Source organism: Dromiciops gliroides, chromosome 1 (genome assembly GCF_019393635.1).
Source record: "Dromiciops gliroides isolate mDroGli1 chromosome 1, mDroGli1.pri, whole genome shotgun sequence".
Classification (NCBI taxonomy): Eukaryota; Metazoa; Chordata; class Mammalia; order Microbiotheria; family Microbiotheriidae; genus Dromiciops; species Dromiciops gliroides.
This window is the reverse complement of record NC_057861.1, coordinates 462,413,219-462,430,358: the sequence shown is the minus strand read 5'-3', so window position 1 is coordinate 462,430,358 and position 17,140 is coordinate 462,413,219.

The window sequence follows — 17,140 nt, the reverse complement described above, 5'->3', positions numbered from 1 at the left end:
GTGCATTTAAAAATGTTTCAATGACCATGTTTTTGGGTAACAATATTGCTAATTCCTCCTCTCTCCTCAATCATCTCCCAACTTCAAAAACAACAACCACCAAAAACTAAACAAAACAAAACAAAAAATAAACCCCAAATACATTGAAGCAAATTAGCACAATCAAGAAAAACAAATTCCCACATTGGTTGTGTCCAAAATATATGTATTTTTCTGCATCTTTAGTATTTTACTCTGTAATAGGAGATGAGTAACATGCTTCATCACAGATCCTTTGGAAACATATTTGGTCATTGCATTGATCAGAGTTTTTAAGTCTTTCAGATTTGCTTTTCTTTACAATTTTGTCATATTTGTATATCTTGTCTTCCTGATTCTCCTCCTTTCACTCCACGTCAGTTAATACACACTGGAATTCTCTATAATTGTTTTTTTAGTAATTTTTTATAGTGAAATGAATATTATATTACATCCATATACCACAGCAGTGATTCAGGTATTTTTTACTAGTTTAGGTTAGATCAAGATGTATTCAGTCAATGAGGTTTTGATAGAAAAGCAAAGTATGGACAATGATTGTTATATACCAATGATGTCTGTTTCGGTTCTCAGAATTGCATGAAAAAAGTGTTAGGTAGGTCAAAGCTGCATTGGACTTTGATTACTACTGAAAAGAGGGAAGGGAAGAAGCATTTATTTGACACCTACTATATGCCAGACACTGTGCTAAGCTCTTTACAAATATGATCTCATTTTATCCTCAAAACAACCTTCGGTATTATCCCCATTTTACAGATGAGAAAACTGAGGCAGACAGAGGTTAAGCGACTTGCCTAGGGCACACAGCTAGTAAGTGTTTGAGGCAAGGTTTGAACCAAGGTCTTCTTGACTCCAGAACCACTGTTATATCCACTCTGCCTAAAAACAAATGATGGCATCCATTCACAGGGCTGCTGGAATACTTCCTAAATACCTGGAATACCCATTAAATGGTTCATAATTGAAAGTTGCAAATAATTTCCATCTTGGTGGTATGACCACATCAAATGAAAAAAAATGTGTATTGAGTAATTACTATATGAAAGATAAAAAAGAAATCCATGCTGTTTTGGGAATATTCACCAACTGCATTTGTTAAATAAATAACTCCCCCCCCCCCCAGTTTTTATTTTCTAAAGTTTGTCAATCATGATTTTTTTGGTATTTATTTGATCAGTTTTCTGGAATGCCTGTTCTATTCCATTGATATATTTCTTTATTTTTTCCCTAGTAAGAGATAGATGAGATGATTGTTGAGAAAAGTTGTAAGGCCCTGTATGAAATGATGCAGAATGAAGCAAGTAGGACCAAGAGAACAATTTATGCAATAACATTTTAAAGAAAAACAACTTTGAAAGAATTAAGAATGCTGGTCAATACAATGATTAATCACAATGCTACAGGACAGAAGATGAAGTATACTATCCCCTCCTGCCACAGAGGTGATGGACTCAAGATAAATAATGAGACTTTTGGACATGGCCAATGTAAGAGTGATTTAATTGACTGTGCATATTTGTTATGAATGTTTCTTTTTTCTTTTTGTTGTTTAATTGAGGAGCATAAAATAGAGAAAATTAATGTTTGGTAATTGAAAAAACCAAATTAGATCAAGCAAACATTATAACAAAATAGTTGAGTGTCAAACCTGAGGTTGGAGCCGTGGAGTCTTCCTGGACTGGCTTCAGTGATGAGAAAGCTACATTCATAGTCTGAGATTTACTCTCCTGGACTAATTAAATCTCCATAGCGCTTTGACAATATTTTTTAAGGGAAAGACTGAACTAGACTGCATGGCAGGTACCTTAGCATATCTTATTTCTACCACAACCTGGGAACTGATTTATTTATCATCTCATGAGGAGGATTTGGTCAAGAAAATAGAGGTCTGAATGAATAAATAATGTCAGATAGTAAGGAGGTTGAAGGGAATATTTAGAGCAGAAAGGCATGGTTCACTAGGGAGAAGGGCCAAAGCTAGGTCCACTACATCAGAAAAAGACAGTTCACTTGCAGATAGGGCTGAAGTTCATTCTGGCAGAAAGAGATAGTTTACCATATGTAAAACATGGGCTAGTTCCCCTGAGTTATACAAAGGAATACCATTAGGCAAAGAATAAATCTCTGGGGTTGTACAGAGAAGATGTGGCTGTGAATATGTCCAAGGCTAGATATTTTATTGTAGATAACAATACTAGGTCCAAGATAGAAAATTTCTCAGAAAAGGACCTTTGGCTTCCTAGGCAAGGTTCAGTAGAAGCCTAGACTGAGGAAGTCTTCAGTAGACCCACTACAAGGCTTGAGGGCGTCTGTCGGGGATAAGATGAATTATTTGATGGAAAGTGTCAGAGGCCTCACTTTTGAACACCTGTGAGCCCTAAGGAAAAGAAATTCAGGCCTCACCTGTCAGGAATGCTTACAAAATCTGGCACTCAGAAATCAGATACAGAGCTGAGTACAAGTTCTCCATGTAGGGATATATTATGGGTGTACTTTATTTCTCACCATCTTGGAATATAATTATTGATCTCATGCCAAATCTAGGTTCAATGCAGCCCCTGGGAACCCAGATCTTTGGCCTGAGCTCTTTGGAAGCTTAATCCTCTCAGCTTGTTAGTATTTATAGATGGGATACTATAATAATGCCACCATTGACTATCACAGCACATTGAAGGGTAGAGGCCCCTGTCAATTCATATGTATGTTTAGCAAATTTATGCTGCTTCTTCACTTAATTCAAGTGATTTCATGTTGACATTTCTGAGGACAAAAGCTCGCTTTTCTTGCTACCTCCTTCTATACTCTCATCCTTATTTAGCTAATTCTTCCACTTCATATTCCCTTTCCTCCTCTCATTCTGAAGTTTGCTTTTATCCTCAAGTTTGTTTTGTTTTATTTTGTTTTGTTTTGTTTTGTTTTGTGGAGCAATGAAGATTAAGTGACTTTCCCAGAGTCACACAGCTAGTAAGTGTCAAGTGTCTGAGCAGAGGCCAGATTTGAACTCTGGTCCTCCTGAATCCAGAGCCAGTGCTTTATCCACTGCGCCACCTAGCCGCCCCCAGGAAGTTTCTTAAAGTTATTATTTACACCAGACTATGGACAGGAGTGGGCATCCAAAGCTATATCTAGGTTGGGCCATTGGTATGGTAGTTCACCAGATTATGGCTGTAATAGTACTTCTAAAGATGTTTTTGAAGTTTTCCTTCTTAAATAGAAGTCCCATCTCTGATGTATGGTAGGGGCACTTCCTCCTTTTCAAGGTTTCCAGGATGTTGATAAGTGGGGAGCAAGGTGTTATCTGCTACAACTTCTTCCAGTTCTATGCTTAGGAATCTTCAAGTGCAGTCGTTGGTTGAGGGGCATGAGAGCATGGGAATAGAACTTGATTTTTTCAAGGTTGACTAACAAGTTTGGAACATGGAAAGTTTTGTCTATGATGTTAGAGGGCCCACTAGGTTCATATGAATACTTATTTATAAAGTTAGTATTGGGCAAAGAGGTGGAGATCTTTTCATCTGGTTTTAAAACAGAAAACAAAAATCAAGGGACAATCAATATTTGTGAGATACATGCCAACTATCTCACGAGCACCGAAAGAATGACATTATATTCCAAGTCAATAGAATGCTGGGCCTGGAGTCAAGAAGAACTGACTTAAAATCTAGCCTCAGACATTTCCCAGCAGTGTAACCCTGGGCAAATCACTTAACCTTTGTTTGCCTCAGTTTCCTCATCTATAAAATGGGGATAATAGCACATATCTCCCAGAATTGTTGTGAGTATCAGATAATAATTGTAAAATGTTTAGCACAGGGCCTGGCTCAGAGTAAGTGCTGGCTATTATTATTATCATTAATATTATTATTATTATCAAGTGAAGAATCAAAGGCTGCATAAAGGTGCTTATGATTTCCCCCCCTTGAGATTTTACCCATGAAATGCTAATTCAGATCTCATAATGGAGGGGGAAAATTTTTCAAATACAAAAATATTAATAAAGTTCTTATTAATATAGTATGAACAAATGTGTGTATGGATATGTATTCTATAGCATACAATAATAAGTCATTTTCTTCAGCATGAGGAAGCATAGCTCTTGCAGTAATGAGGGTAAGACCACACCCTTATCCACATAATAAGAAAGGATGACCAGACAAAGGAGGTAAAGGCATGGAGAGAGGAAATTCTAGCAGCATGGGTAAGGAAATGAAAGCTGTGTAGGGGGAATAGTAAGTAAGCCAATTTGAATGGAATGTAGAGTGCAGAAGAGAGAGAAATGTAAAATTTAGTGAGTGTCTAGCAAACTATCTAGCTAGGCACTGCTTACCTGAGGTCACAGGGCTGACCTTTGCCAATTCCTGAGTTTTACCTGCCCTTGAGGTTTGCCCTGGCTTTATTGCTTTGGGATTACCTGTCTCCTCAGTGAGGGAATTAGGCTCCCTAGTGCTCCCATCTACTTCCACTTCAGATTCCTGAGGAACAATCCTGTTTTTGACTCTAATTTAAAGGGTCCTCCCAAGCAAGGAGTTGGGTTGAGGAGTGGAGTTAAGGTAGGTTTCTAGAATACCTGGGTCAGGTATAAAACTGGTAGTTTTATTCCCACACAGAAAAGGGAATGCTAAATAGTGATTGTTGAATGATGATAATCAGTTGAGAGACCAATAATCAAGCTTTATTTTGATATTTGAAAACAGTTCCTTTATAAGGGGTGTTTGCTGGCTATTTTATATTTCACCTCTAATGAGTCATCAATGCCAAGTGAGTTCTTTCTTCCTGGTGGCTTCTCTCTCTGTGGGCTACCCTTTCCTTCTCTGCTTCTGCTGCTGCTGTTGCTGCCATTGTTATGATAGTCACTATCCTACTCTAGTTACCACTACTGGGTCTCCTACTCAAGCTGGTGCCTGGAATTGAATTACCTCCTATATTCAACTTCTTTCCTTTGGTAAAAGGTCCTTTGACCTTTGTGAGATCTTAAAAGGTATCTGGAGCCTTCCCCTTCCCAGGAAACTGAGCTCATGGTTTTTGTCTAGGTGAAGGGAAGTGAATCTCTCTACCTGACCCTCCAGAGCTTAGAGAGACATTCTTATACTTCAGAGTTATTAGGAAGAAGGACCTGAGGGTCAGCTCAGGGTTCCAGCTCAGAAGCTGACAGGAAGCAGTCAGAGGATATCTGCTCTTGCTTTGCAGAAAGGACTCTGATATCATGTATCCTTTAGGGGATACTACATATATATTGATGAAGAGAACACATCTTGTAGAGTTTCAAAATCACACACATGGTTTGTCAGTAAAATGATACTCATCTCTTTTCATTGGCAAGAAATTTATATGTGCCAATATCTATTTGTTAGATTAAAAAACAAAACAAAACAGCCCTTCACTCATGGATCAGCTGTAAAGGAACACTATCATCTCTAAAACAGAATATAAAATTCAACATATGGTAAAATTAATAAAATATTAATAACATGGTTCAAGGACAACATGAAGGTTGATTCTTTGTTAAATCAGAGTGGGCAAAAAATTACATATATGTTTGTGTTCTCTTTCCTGAATGGTGCCTGACAATTATACTACTGTTCTGACCTCATGGGGATGTTGTGAACCAATTATTGTAAACTAATCATTGTGAAACAGGCTTTTTTTTTTTTTTTTAGTGAGGCAATTGGGGTTAAGTGACTTGCCCAGGGTCACACAGCTAGTAAGTGTTAAGTGTCTGAGGCCAGATTTGAACTCGGGTCCTCCCGACTCCAGGGCCGGTGCTCTATCCACTGCACCACCTAGCTGCCCCAAAACAGGCATTTTAAAAAATAGCATTTTTTCCAATTACATGGACAGACAATTTTTCAACATTAATTTTAAAAATAAAATGTTGAGTTTCAAATTTTCTCCCTCTCTTTCTTCCCTCCCTCCTCCCTAAGATAGGAAGCAATTTGATATAGGTTATATATGTGCAATTATATAAAACATATTTCCATATTGGTCATGTTGTGAAAAAAGAAACAGAATAAAAGAAAAAAAATAAAGTGAAAATAGTATGCTTCTATCTATATTCAGACTTCATCAGTTCTTTTCTAGATATTTCCATTATAAGTCTTTTAGAATCCTCTTGGATCATTGTGTTGCTAAGAAGAGCTAATTCAATCATAGTTGATCATTGTATGATGTTTTAATTGTGTACAACGTTCTCTTTGTCCTGCCCATTTCACTTTGCATCAGTTCATGTAAGTCTTTCCAGGTTTTTCTGAAATATAACTGCTCCTCATTTCTTATGCCACAATAGTATTCCATTATATTTATATATCATAACTTGTTCAGCCATTCCCCAATTGAAGGGTATCCCCTCAATTTCCAATTCTTTGCCATCACAAAAAGCCATTATAAATATTTTTTGTATGTATAGGTCCTTTCCCTTTTTCTTTGATCTCTTTGGGATATGGACCTAGTAGTAGTATTACTGAGCTCAAAGGTAATGAACAGTTTTATTGACCTTTTGGCATAGTTTCAAATTGTTCTCCAGTTTGGTTAGACCAGTTCACAAATTCACCAATAGTGCATTAGTGTAACAATTTTCCCACATACCCTTTGTAATTTCCCTTTTCTGTCATGTTAGCCAATCTGGCAATTTTCATTTCTCTGAGAGTTATTTAGATGATTTTTATGTGATTATTGAAAGCTTTGATTTCTTCCGAAAACTTCCTGTTCATATCCTTTGACCATCTTCAATTGGGGAATAACTATTTTTTTTTAATTGGCTCAATTTCCTATATATTTGAGAAATGAGTCCTTTATCAGAGAAACATAGTAACAGTCTTTTCCCTAGTTAACTGCTTTTCTTTTAATTTTGGCTGCATTGATTTTATTTAGCAAAAACTTAAATATCATGTTACCACAATTATCCATTTTACTTTCTGAGGTTCTCTTTATCTTTTATTTAGTCATAACCTTTTCCCTTATCTATATTTCCGACGGGTAAAATTTCCATGCCTTCCTATTTTACTTATGATTTCACCCTTTATGTCTAAATCATGTATCCATTTTGGCCTTTTCTTGGTATATTGTGTGAGATGTTGGTCTATATCTAGTTTCTTCCAAACTGCTTTTCAGTTTTCCCAGCAGTCTTTGTCAAATGGGGAATTCTTTCCCCCAAAGCTTGGGTCTTTGCCCTTATCAAACACTAGATTATTATGGTCATTTACTACTACATATTGTGGACCTAAACTATTCCACTGTTCTACCACTATTTCTTAGCCAGTACCAGATTATTGTCATGATTACCACTTAGTAATATAGTTTGAAATCTGCTGGACCACCTTCCTTCAAAGATTTTTTCCTATTGATTTCCTTGATATTCTTGATCTTTTGTTTTTCAGATGAATTTTGTCATTATTTTTCTTAATATATGAATTAATTTTGGGGGAGTTTGGTTGGTATGGCACTAAATAAGTAAGTTAATTTAAATAATATTGTCATTTTTATTGTATCATCTCAGCCTACCCATGAGCAATGAATATTTCTCCAATTATTTAGATCTGTCTTTATTTGTGTGAAAATGTTTTGTAATTGTGTTCATATAGTCCCTAGATTTGTCTTGGCAAGTAGACTCTCAAGTATTTTTATATTGTTTGTAGTTATTTTAAAGGGACTTTCTCTGACTTTTCCTGCTGGTTTTTTTTAGTAGTATATAGAAATGTGGGTTTATTTTATCCTGCAAATTTGCTAAAGTGGTTAATTGTCTCAGATTTTTAGTTGTTTTTATTATTCTCTAAGCATACAATAATATCATCTGCAAAAAGCAATAATCCTCTTTCCTCATTGCTTATTCTTATTACTTCAATTTCTTTTTTCTTGTCTTACTTGCCATAGCTAAGATTTTCTAATACAATATCGAATAATTGTGGTGATAATGTACTTCCTTGGTTCACACCTGATCTTATTGGAAGGGCTTCTAGTTTATCCCATTATAGATAATGCTTTTGGTTTTAGATAGCTACTCCTTGCCATTTTAAAAAAAGGCTAGGAGTGTTTTTCACTATTCAGCAATTTCATTTTTATAATTCTTGACTCTCTGTAGCTTTTGGGTAGCCTATAATAGTGAGATACTATGGGAAGAGTGCATTTGGATAAATGCAAAGGGGATTTTGCAGAGAATTAGAGTGAGGATGGATGGACTGCAATTAAGAGAAATAGTTTTAAGAATTATGTTAGGTACAGAATGGGAAAGAGCTCATGACAAGCCACTAGCATTGCTTAAGTGTAAGAACCAGGTTTTGAGCAGTCCTTTATAAAATGGGCACAGGAATATCACCTATTTCAGAGCAATGTTGTGACGATTCAGTAAGATAATATCTGCAAAACACTCTGCAAGCCATAAAGTGCTATATACATGCTAACTATAATTATTTTGTGAAATAATAGGGGGCACTGGCAATTCTTGCCAATCTCTCTGTGGTTCACAGAGAGCCTTTACCTCTTTGCCTTATTCCTAATTGCTTTTCTGGGCTGCCAGCTCTTCCCTATCTTACCTCAAGTTTCATATTTGAAAATCCATGTGCCTGCCTCCCCTAAAACTTTCCTATTCTAACCTTTAGTATTTTTCATATGAGCCACATTTTTTTTGTTAGAACCTTCTCCAAACATGGATACCACCAATTCATAAGATGTGGCATAAATATTACGATTATACTTTAGGAACTTTTGTTTTTCATCACCAGTGGATTATCCATATGTTTCACTAGTATCCTGAAGACAACAGGAAAATGAGAAAAAGACTCACCCCACTCCTACCTCCTGCCTCAGCAATTTTCATGGATACTCTTTGGTGAAATTGTAGTGCATATAGATAAGAAGGTCAAGCATGGTTGGATTGTGATCTCCATCTTTGGAGGGAACAATGAAATCAAGATCACAGGTCCATTTGGGCACTTGAATCCATCAGCAGTTAGAGTAAATCACTAAAATATTATACCCAGATCATTCTTTTTCCCAGTATTTATAAAGTTCTGGAAATGGAGTTATTCAAGGTGGCACCAGAAATAGATACCTAGATATGTGATCCTCTTGGCATGGGTTATCCTTCTGCTGATTCAGATCATAAGCCCCAAATGTCTTTTCTTGTGAGAATGATGATCCATATGCTTCTGGAAGGTTCAAGTTAGAGGAGCCAAATGTGCTAGACACCATCCTTTAGTTCTTTTAGGTAGCTCAGAGGCAGCTAGATGGAACAGTGGATAGAATAATGGGCCTGGAGTCAATAAGACCCTGAGTTCATACCTGACCCTGATGCTTAATAACTGTATGACCCCCATGTGACTTAACCACTGTCTCCTCTAGTTTTCTTAACTGTAAAAGAGGGATAAAACAATGGCACCTATCTCCCAAGGTTGTTGTGATGATCAAGTGAGATACTTTGTAAAGAGCTTAGCACAGTGCCTGGTTTGTATCAGGTGCTCTATAAATGCTTGTCCTCCCACCCAACATACACTTTTATTATCTTGATGGGGCCAATATTGGAATCAGATCTGCTTTCCATTGTCTCTCATTCTCACTGCACAAGCATGTACTACCTAGGTTATTAGTCATACTTGTTCTTGACATACTGTCTTTAATGTCACTTTTCACAAACTGGTCTTCATTAGTCATTGTGTGACATCCACTGGACATTTCCCCTGCAACTTTGATTTGGATTTAAGCAATTGCATCTCAACCATGTTCAATAGAAGCAATACACATCAGTGTATGTGTAATGAGAGGGAAATAAACAATAATAGGATTTCATACTTCAGATAAGTAGCTCAATACTAAGAGTACACTTGGGTGAAAAAATATTAGTAATATAATGCTTTTATGTTGAGTATTAAAGATGGGAATGGTATTTCTCCCATAATTATCTACTAATAGCAAAATGCAAACCTTAATTGTGAAATATAACATACACCATTTAAGGTAATCATGTCTGATTGAATCCACTAAAGAGAAATTCGATGTGCATATGTTGTAAGTAGCTTACAACACATATCACTCATCAATAAAGACATTGCAAAATCTTTAATCCATACATCTAGGATGAAGGACAGTTTCCTAAGGAAGCAACTGATGAGGTAGCATCAAAAGTTCATGGAAGGCATGCAATGAATAATAAAAGTATTAGAAAGAAGAAAACAAAAAAAAGGGAAAGAAAAGAAATGAAACATAAGAAAGAGATGAACAAACATGAACATGGGGACTTGGAGCTTCCAACTTTTAAAAGGAAATTGATCAGGGGCAGCTAGGTGGTGCAGTGTATAGAGCACTGGCCCTGGAGTCAGGAGTACCTGAGTTTAAATCTGGCCTCAGACACTTAACACTTACTAGCTGTGTGACCCTGGGCAAGTCACCTAACCCCAATTGCCTCACTAAAAAAACAAACAAAAAACCCCCAAAAAACAACAACAACAAAAGGAAATTGATCACATGATTAATTATAAGGCTTGTAGCAGTCCTTTCCAATGAGACATAACATATAAATTCATATTTTATTATTTATGTTTCATCCAATATATGATACTTCACAATTTTGAGAAAAAATAAAACAAAGCCATTAATAATAATAATAATATGAAAATGTCTATCTCTAAAATTTCTCCTTTGTAGTAAACAAAAAGAAGAAAGGTTCATCCTATTCAGATATACACTATTAAAAGTTGTATATTATTTGGAAGTATAAGGAGGTCTATACTTCTTAATAATTTCTCTATCAATCATTCAGCAAACATTATTAAGCACTGTCAAGTCACTGTACCTGGTGCTAAGGATATGAATACAAAAGTGGCACCTCCTCTCCTCTCAAGGAGACTTCATCCTAGTGGGGAGGGGATGGGGAAATCCAGTATATACAGGTATGTCATTCATAGCCCATTGTTTCATCAAGGAGCTCTAGATTTGAATTCAGGCAGAAAGAGAATTAGTCTTCTTATACCCTCTGTCTCCTGTTGTCCCATCTCAGAGTGGAGTTCAAGGGAAAAATCTTTAATACAAAGTTTAGGAATAGCTTATATACATGGTTTCCCCATAAGAGATTAAGAGGGTCTCTTTTAGAAAGGGAATAAATGCACAAAGCAGTGAATATCAAGTATAGGACAGTTATGTTTATTCCTTTCACCAAAAATTTGGATTAAATACAAAAAACTTATATGTGTTCATTGATAAGTAATTAAAACATGAAGCACTAATCCATAGCTCCAATGCTAGTTTCTTAGGAGGCAAAGACTTCCAGGAAACTTGTAGAACTATTTAACAGGCATTTAATTTTTACTCCAGATCCATACCCTTCAACTAACTCATTCAGGGTTCATATCTTTCATATAGGTATGCATGCATAGTTTATCTATTTGGTGTTGGTCATACCTTTTGAGAAGGATGTAGCTGCAGGAAGCATGTGCTGCTGGATAATCAGCCCACAGACCTCTCAATAACACCAGACCCCTTAGATTCAAGATGGAGCCGCCAAAGTTGGAAACATTCATCTCTCAGGATTGCTGTTCAGTGTCTGTATTCACAAAAAGGGGGAAAGGCAGCAAGGAACTTGGTATTGAGTGCCAGGAAAGCACACATATTTATTGCCACATGAATGTAGCTATGTCAGATGTTGCTGGGGAGGGGCGAAGGGAGGAGTATCCTCTCTTTATGCCTCTCTTCCCCACCAGAAATAAAAAGACATGGAGAAAGAGATGAAGACAGAGACACAGAGAAACTGAAATAGAGAGATTCAGCAGATGTGTTTTGATGATTAAAGTTCCTTATTAATATTATATCATGCCTCTGTGCCAGATTTGTGTTATTTACCAACTTCACTATCCATTCCCTCCTTACACCTATAGCAATGCTGAGATCTTATTTGTTTCCATCTTCACTTATCTTCAACTAAAGTTTTATACCATGATTCCTTCTCTGGTTTCTGGATTTCTTCATTCTGGATTTTACAATGCTTCCCACCCTGTTCTACCTGTTTTGTTTCTTTTGAATAAGGGTTATATTTCTCCCAGTCAAACCCCAGAGACATTGATGAGGTCAAATTTGTCTCTGAATTAGGATTTCTTGTTCATCTTGCTGTCCACCTAAACTTTGGGCATTTGTGTATAGATATTTGAGGTCATTTTATATAGAGATAACAGAAACCTCCATTTAGAGTCTACTAATGAGAGTATTTTTCCTGGTACAGTGGCCAATAATTCTTGATGTGGTCCTAAATTAATGGCACCTGAAGGGATTAACTGGGAATCCTCTCATGGTCACTCATGCCAGTGTGAGGCCAGAGAATGTGTCACCAAAAGTTCTGTGATGTTCAGAAAGTTAAGAAAAAAGCCTATTTAGCCTAGAGTTCCAGCCTGGTCTGGTTCTTCCTCAAGTCCTCTGTCACAAGCCTGCTTCAATCATGAACTCTCTCCAGGAAACTGATTGTGGAAACTTTTTATAGGTCTGGAACAGAGGCGGTCCTTACACATTGCTTCAAGCTGATTGGTTGGCATCATCCAAATCCATTGGTTCTGAAGGTGTTCTCAAGTTGAGTTCACAGTCTAGCTTCTGAGAACAATACCTTCTTAAGGGCTAGCCAGGTGTGATTACAATCCAGTTAACTTGAAGTAGGCTTAATCAGCAGTCAATCACTCTCACTTGATTCAGTCAGTATAGATTAATCTCCAGGTGGGTCTTTGAGTATCTGCTAAATCCCATTATTTCATCACAGTTCCTTAAGTGTATGCTCACTCTCATTACCACCTGTTACAAAAATTCAAAGTAATTCATGGTATGGGAGAAGGAGCATTTACAACTGGGGAAATCAGGAAAGGCCTATTAAAGGAGACCATATTTAAGCTGATTCTTGAATGGAGCTAGGAATTTTAGGAGACATAAGTAAGAAAAGAGAATATCCTAGATTTTGCAGTAGCATTTATACAGTTACAGAGACAAAAGACAGAATATCATGGATGAGTAATAGTAAACAGGCCACTTTGAATTAGTGTATGAAGGGAAGTAATTTGTGATCAGCTTGGAAATACAGAAAGAAGCCAAGTTATGAAAGGCTTTAAAAGTTAAACAGAGAAATTTGTATTTTGAAATATTTATTTATTTATTTATTTATTTGCTTTTTTGCAGGGCAATGGGGGTTAAGTGACTTGCCCAGGGTCACACAGCTAGTAAGTGTCAAGTGTCTGAGGCTGGATTTGAACTCAGGTACTCCTGAATCCAGGGCCGGTACTTTATCCACTGTGCCACCTAGCTGCCGCCTTGAAATATTTATAAAACTTGCAAATTATTACCTCGAAAGGTCTGGGGCTAGTCCTGCCTATATAGCTAGAAGCAGGACAGGTAAAGTTCAAAGAGGAGGATTAATGGATAGAAAGAAAGAGACAGTATCAGGATGTTTCAACCAGAGAGTAGAGGCTGCAGAGATAGGGCTTTGGGAATAAAGGTGGAGAATTGCTAGGATTGACTTGAAAGTCTGATTGAGAGGATGTAAATCAATGCATTTTTACTGCAATATATTTTTATAGGTTTGTCATACTTCTTGTATCCGTTTCTGTTAGACTTTTGCAAGTTTCTAAGTTGAATATCTTCTCCAACTAGCTAGTGATATTCACATGTGTGTTAAACATCTGAAACTTTCTTTTCCACATATGCATTGCCAGATTAATTGCCTAATGATGACTTTCTCAGAATTTAATTCTTGACAAAGTTTCACATCTTACAAATAATGCTAGAAGACTGCATCCTCCATAGTGTCTGTTACACCCATCCTCCTTTCTCTTCTCATATAATAACTATCATCTTAGTTCAGGTTATCATCACTTCTCATTTGGTTATGACAGCTTCCTAATTAGTTTCCCTGCTTCAAATCTCCTTTTCCCAATCCATCCTCCACAGAGCTGCCAAAGTGATTCTCCTAAAGCACAGATTTGACCATGGAATTACCCTGCTCTATAAACTCCAGGGGCTTCTTATTAAATTCTTTCCCTTGATGATAACATTGGGTCTCATGGGTCCAATGATCATTTTTATTCAGATGATCTTCATATTTGTGTATTCTTCCCTAGTCTCTCACTTTACCTCTAGTCCTATATTTTTAACTGCCTATTCCAAATTACATGTCCAGTAGGCACTTCAAATTCAACATGCCTGAAATGGAATTTATTATCTTTGGTTCATTTAACTCTGCTTTTCAATGAACAAAAATCCACCTTCTTCCCCATTGAAAAAGAAAGGAAAAATAAAACCCTTTTAACAGATATCCATAATCAAGCAAATTAAATTCCCACATTGGCCATTTCAAAAAAAATAAAAGCTTCTATGTACACCTTGAGTCCATCACTTCTATCTCTGGAAGTGAGTAATGTCTTCCATTAGAAGAACTCATTATCTTTGCCTTCAGACCCACCCTCTTCCAGATCTTTCTATATCTTTCAGATTCTCTTAATATCAGTGCTATCCCTCTACTGCTTATTCTCATTTATTCCACATATGGAATGAGTTGCTAAATTTTATTATTCCTATCTTTGTAACATTTTTCAAATCTGACTGTTCTCCACTCATATAGCCATCCCCCTAATTCAGGGTATCATCTCCTCTCTTCTGGACAATTGTTACCACCTCCCTATTTGTCTTCCTGCCTCATCTTTGAATTAAATCCTTCATTCATATAGCTCCTAAAGTGATTTTCTTAAACAGCCCATCTGACCACATCACATTTCTTTCTTTTTTTTTTTTTGGTGAGGCAATTGGGGTTAAGTGACTTGCCCAGGGTCACACAGCTAGTAAGCGTCAAGTGTCTGAAGCCGGATTTGAACTCAGGTCCTCCTGAATCCAGGGTCAGTGCTCTATCCACTGTGCCACCTAGCTGCCCTCACATCACATTTCTATTCAATAAATCCTAGTTGTCCTCTATCACTTCTAGGACCTAACATAACCTCCTTTGTTTAGCATTTAAAACTCTTCATAATCTAGTCCTAATTTATATTCCTAGTCTTATTGCACCATGACTCTGCCTCATAATCTCTTATGGACTGCTTAAACTTGCCTTCTTAATATTACTTTCATATGGCAAATGCCTACAACTCCATATCTTTGTACTTAGTGATTATTCTACTTTCTTGGAAGGTAACTCCTTCACCAACGTCTCTTGGAATTCCTGGTGTCCTTCAAGACTCATCTCAAGAGCCATCTTCTATAGTATATAAAATCATTCTGATAATCCCCTCTCCCTATTACTATTGCCTTCTCCCCCAAATTACCTTGTTTCTACGTTGTTTATATTTCATACATACCTAAATAAGAGAAGAGAGCTGGAGGAATATAGCCTCACTATCCGGGCAGCTCCTGTTCATAGAACTGGCAAGTTGAAGCTGTGATCAATTCAAACTAGTGATTTCTTCTTGGAATTCTCAGTGGACTACTATTTGATTTATTGGGAAGTATCACAAAATAATGCATTTTTGTCAAATACTGAAAAACACTGCCCCCTTCCTGAACCCCAAAAGGCCAATTATTACGTTGAATAAAGCCAACTTATTACCTTTTTAAAGAATGACTGTCCTCTGGGCTTGGCTTCACTGGCTCAGTTTTGGAAAGTAAGTTGCAAAACAAGGGGACATGCTCTCTCAGCCTAGGGCCATTTTCATGGAGATTCCCCTTGGATCAGTGTCACAAAATTCAAGGGAAGATCGAATACCCATTGCTTGGCCTAACAATTCCACCAATATCTGTTTCTCCAAACACAACACAACATTAGCAAAAGCTTATGATTTATTCATATTGAAGCACAAGATGTTTTCTTTGGCAATGAAATAAGTTCTTTGGATATAGTACAGTGTCAGTGCCTGTTAGCATTGTATTTTCATCAACAGGCCCATTTGGCCCTCTGCACAACATGATGTCAGTGGAGGCATTAGAATATCATCGTAATGTGAAACATTGTCCTTGAAGCCAAATGTTTTCAATCAGTCTTCTAAATGCCCAATGACCTTTCAAAGTTTAACCATTTTATTTTAGATAGATGGAGGGAGAAACAAAAACATCCCAAATAATGTTTTTTTCAATGCTACACTCTCTTTTTTGATATAATATTAGAGAAAAGAAATAACTTGCATAGAGTCTTTTGAGCATCTATGTGTAACCACTAATATTTTAATGCAAGCATTTTCTAAAATCTATACCTAGATTGACATACATTGTATATTTTTAAATATACAAGTAACAATCTATAATTATTATTTTAACAACATAGTTCTATAATGGTATATACTAGGTAGAATTCTAGGACTCAGGAAAACCTGAATTCAAATCTTGCCCCAGATACTTCCTAATTGTGTGACCCTGAGCAAGCCACTTAATCTCTCTGTGCCTTGTCTTCCTTATCTGTAAAATGAAGGGACTGGACTCAACAACAAAAGCTAGCTTTATATACCAGATCAAGGTTTTGAAAGTGCCCTACTTATATTTCTTCATTTGATCCTCACAACAAACTTGTGAGGTAGGTGCTATTATCTCTCTTTTACAAATCAGGAAACTGAAGCTCAGAAAGTGTCACAAGTTAGCTATGTCAACAGCCAGTATGTGTCTGAGGCAGTATTTGGACTTCCTGACTCCAGGCCCAACATTCCACAACCAGAACCATCTCACTGTCCTCTAAAATACCCTCCAACTCTAAATATAAGATCTTATATTACCCATCCCTCCCTACTCAAGTAGCTTCGCTGGCTCTAGGATAAAGAGAAACTTTAAGTCATCCACAAGCTGTCTCCAACCTCTCTTTCCTCACACCCTCCAGATTCAAGTCAAACTAACTTGCTAGTCTCTTTATATTGCAGACCATGTTTTGCTGCCATATCTTTGCACAAAATGCCCTGCCGTTGCTAGAATACTTTCCCTCCTCACTCCTACTTCTAAGAATCCCTTGCTTCCTTCAGAGATCAGTATAAACACCAACTCCCACATACAGCCAATCCTGATCTCCCCTGCTCAACTGCTGGTGCTTCCCGGTCAAATTATTTTTATTTATTTTGCATATATTTATGTGTCTATGACCTGTCTTGTCCTATAGCATCTGAACTCTTTGAGAGCAAGTTCT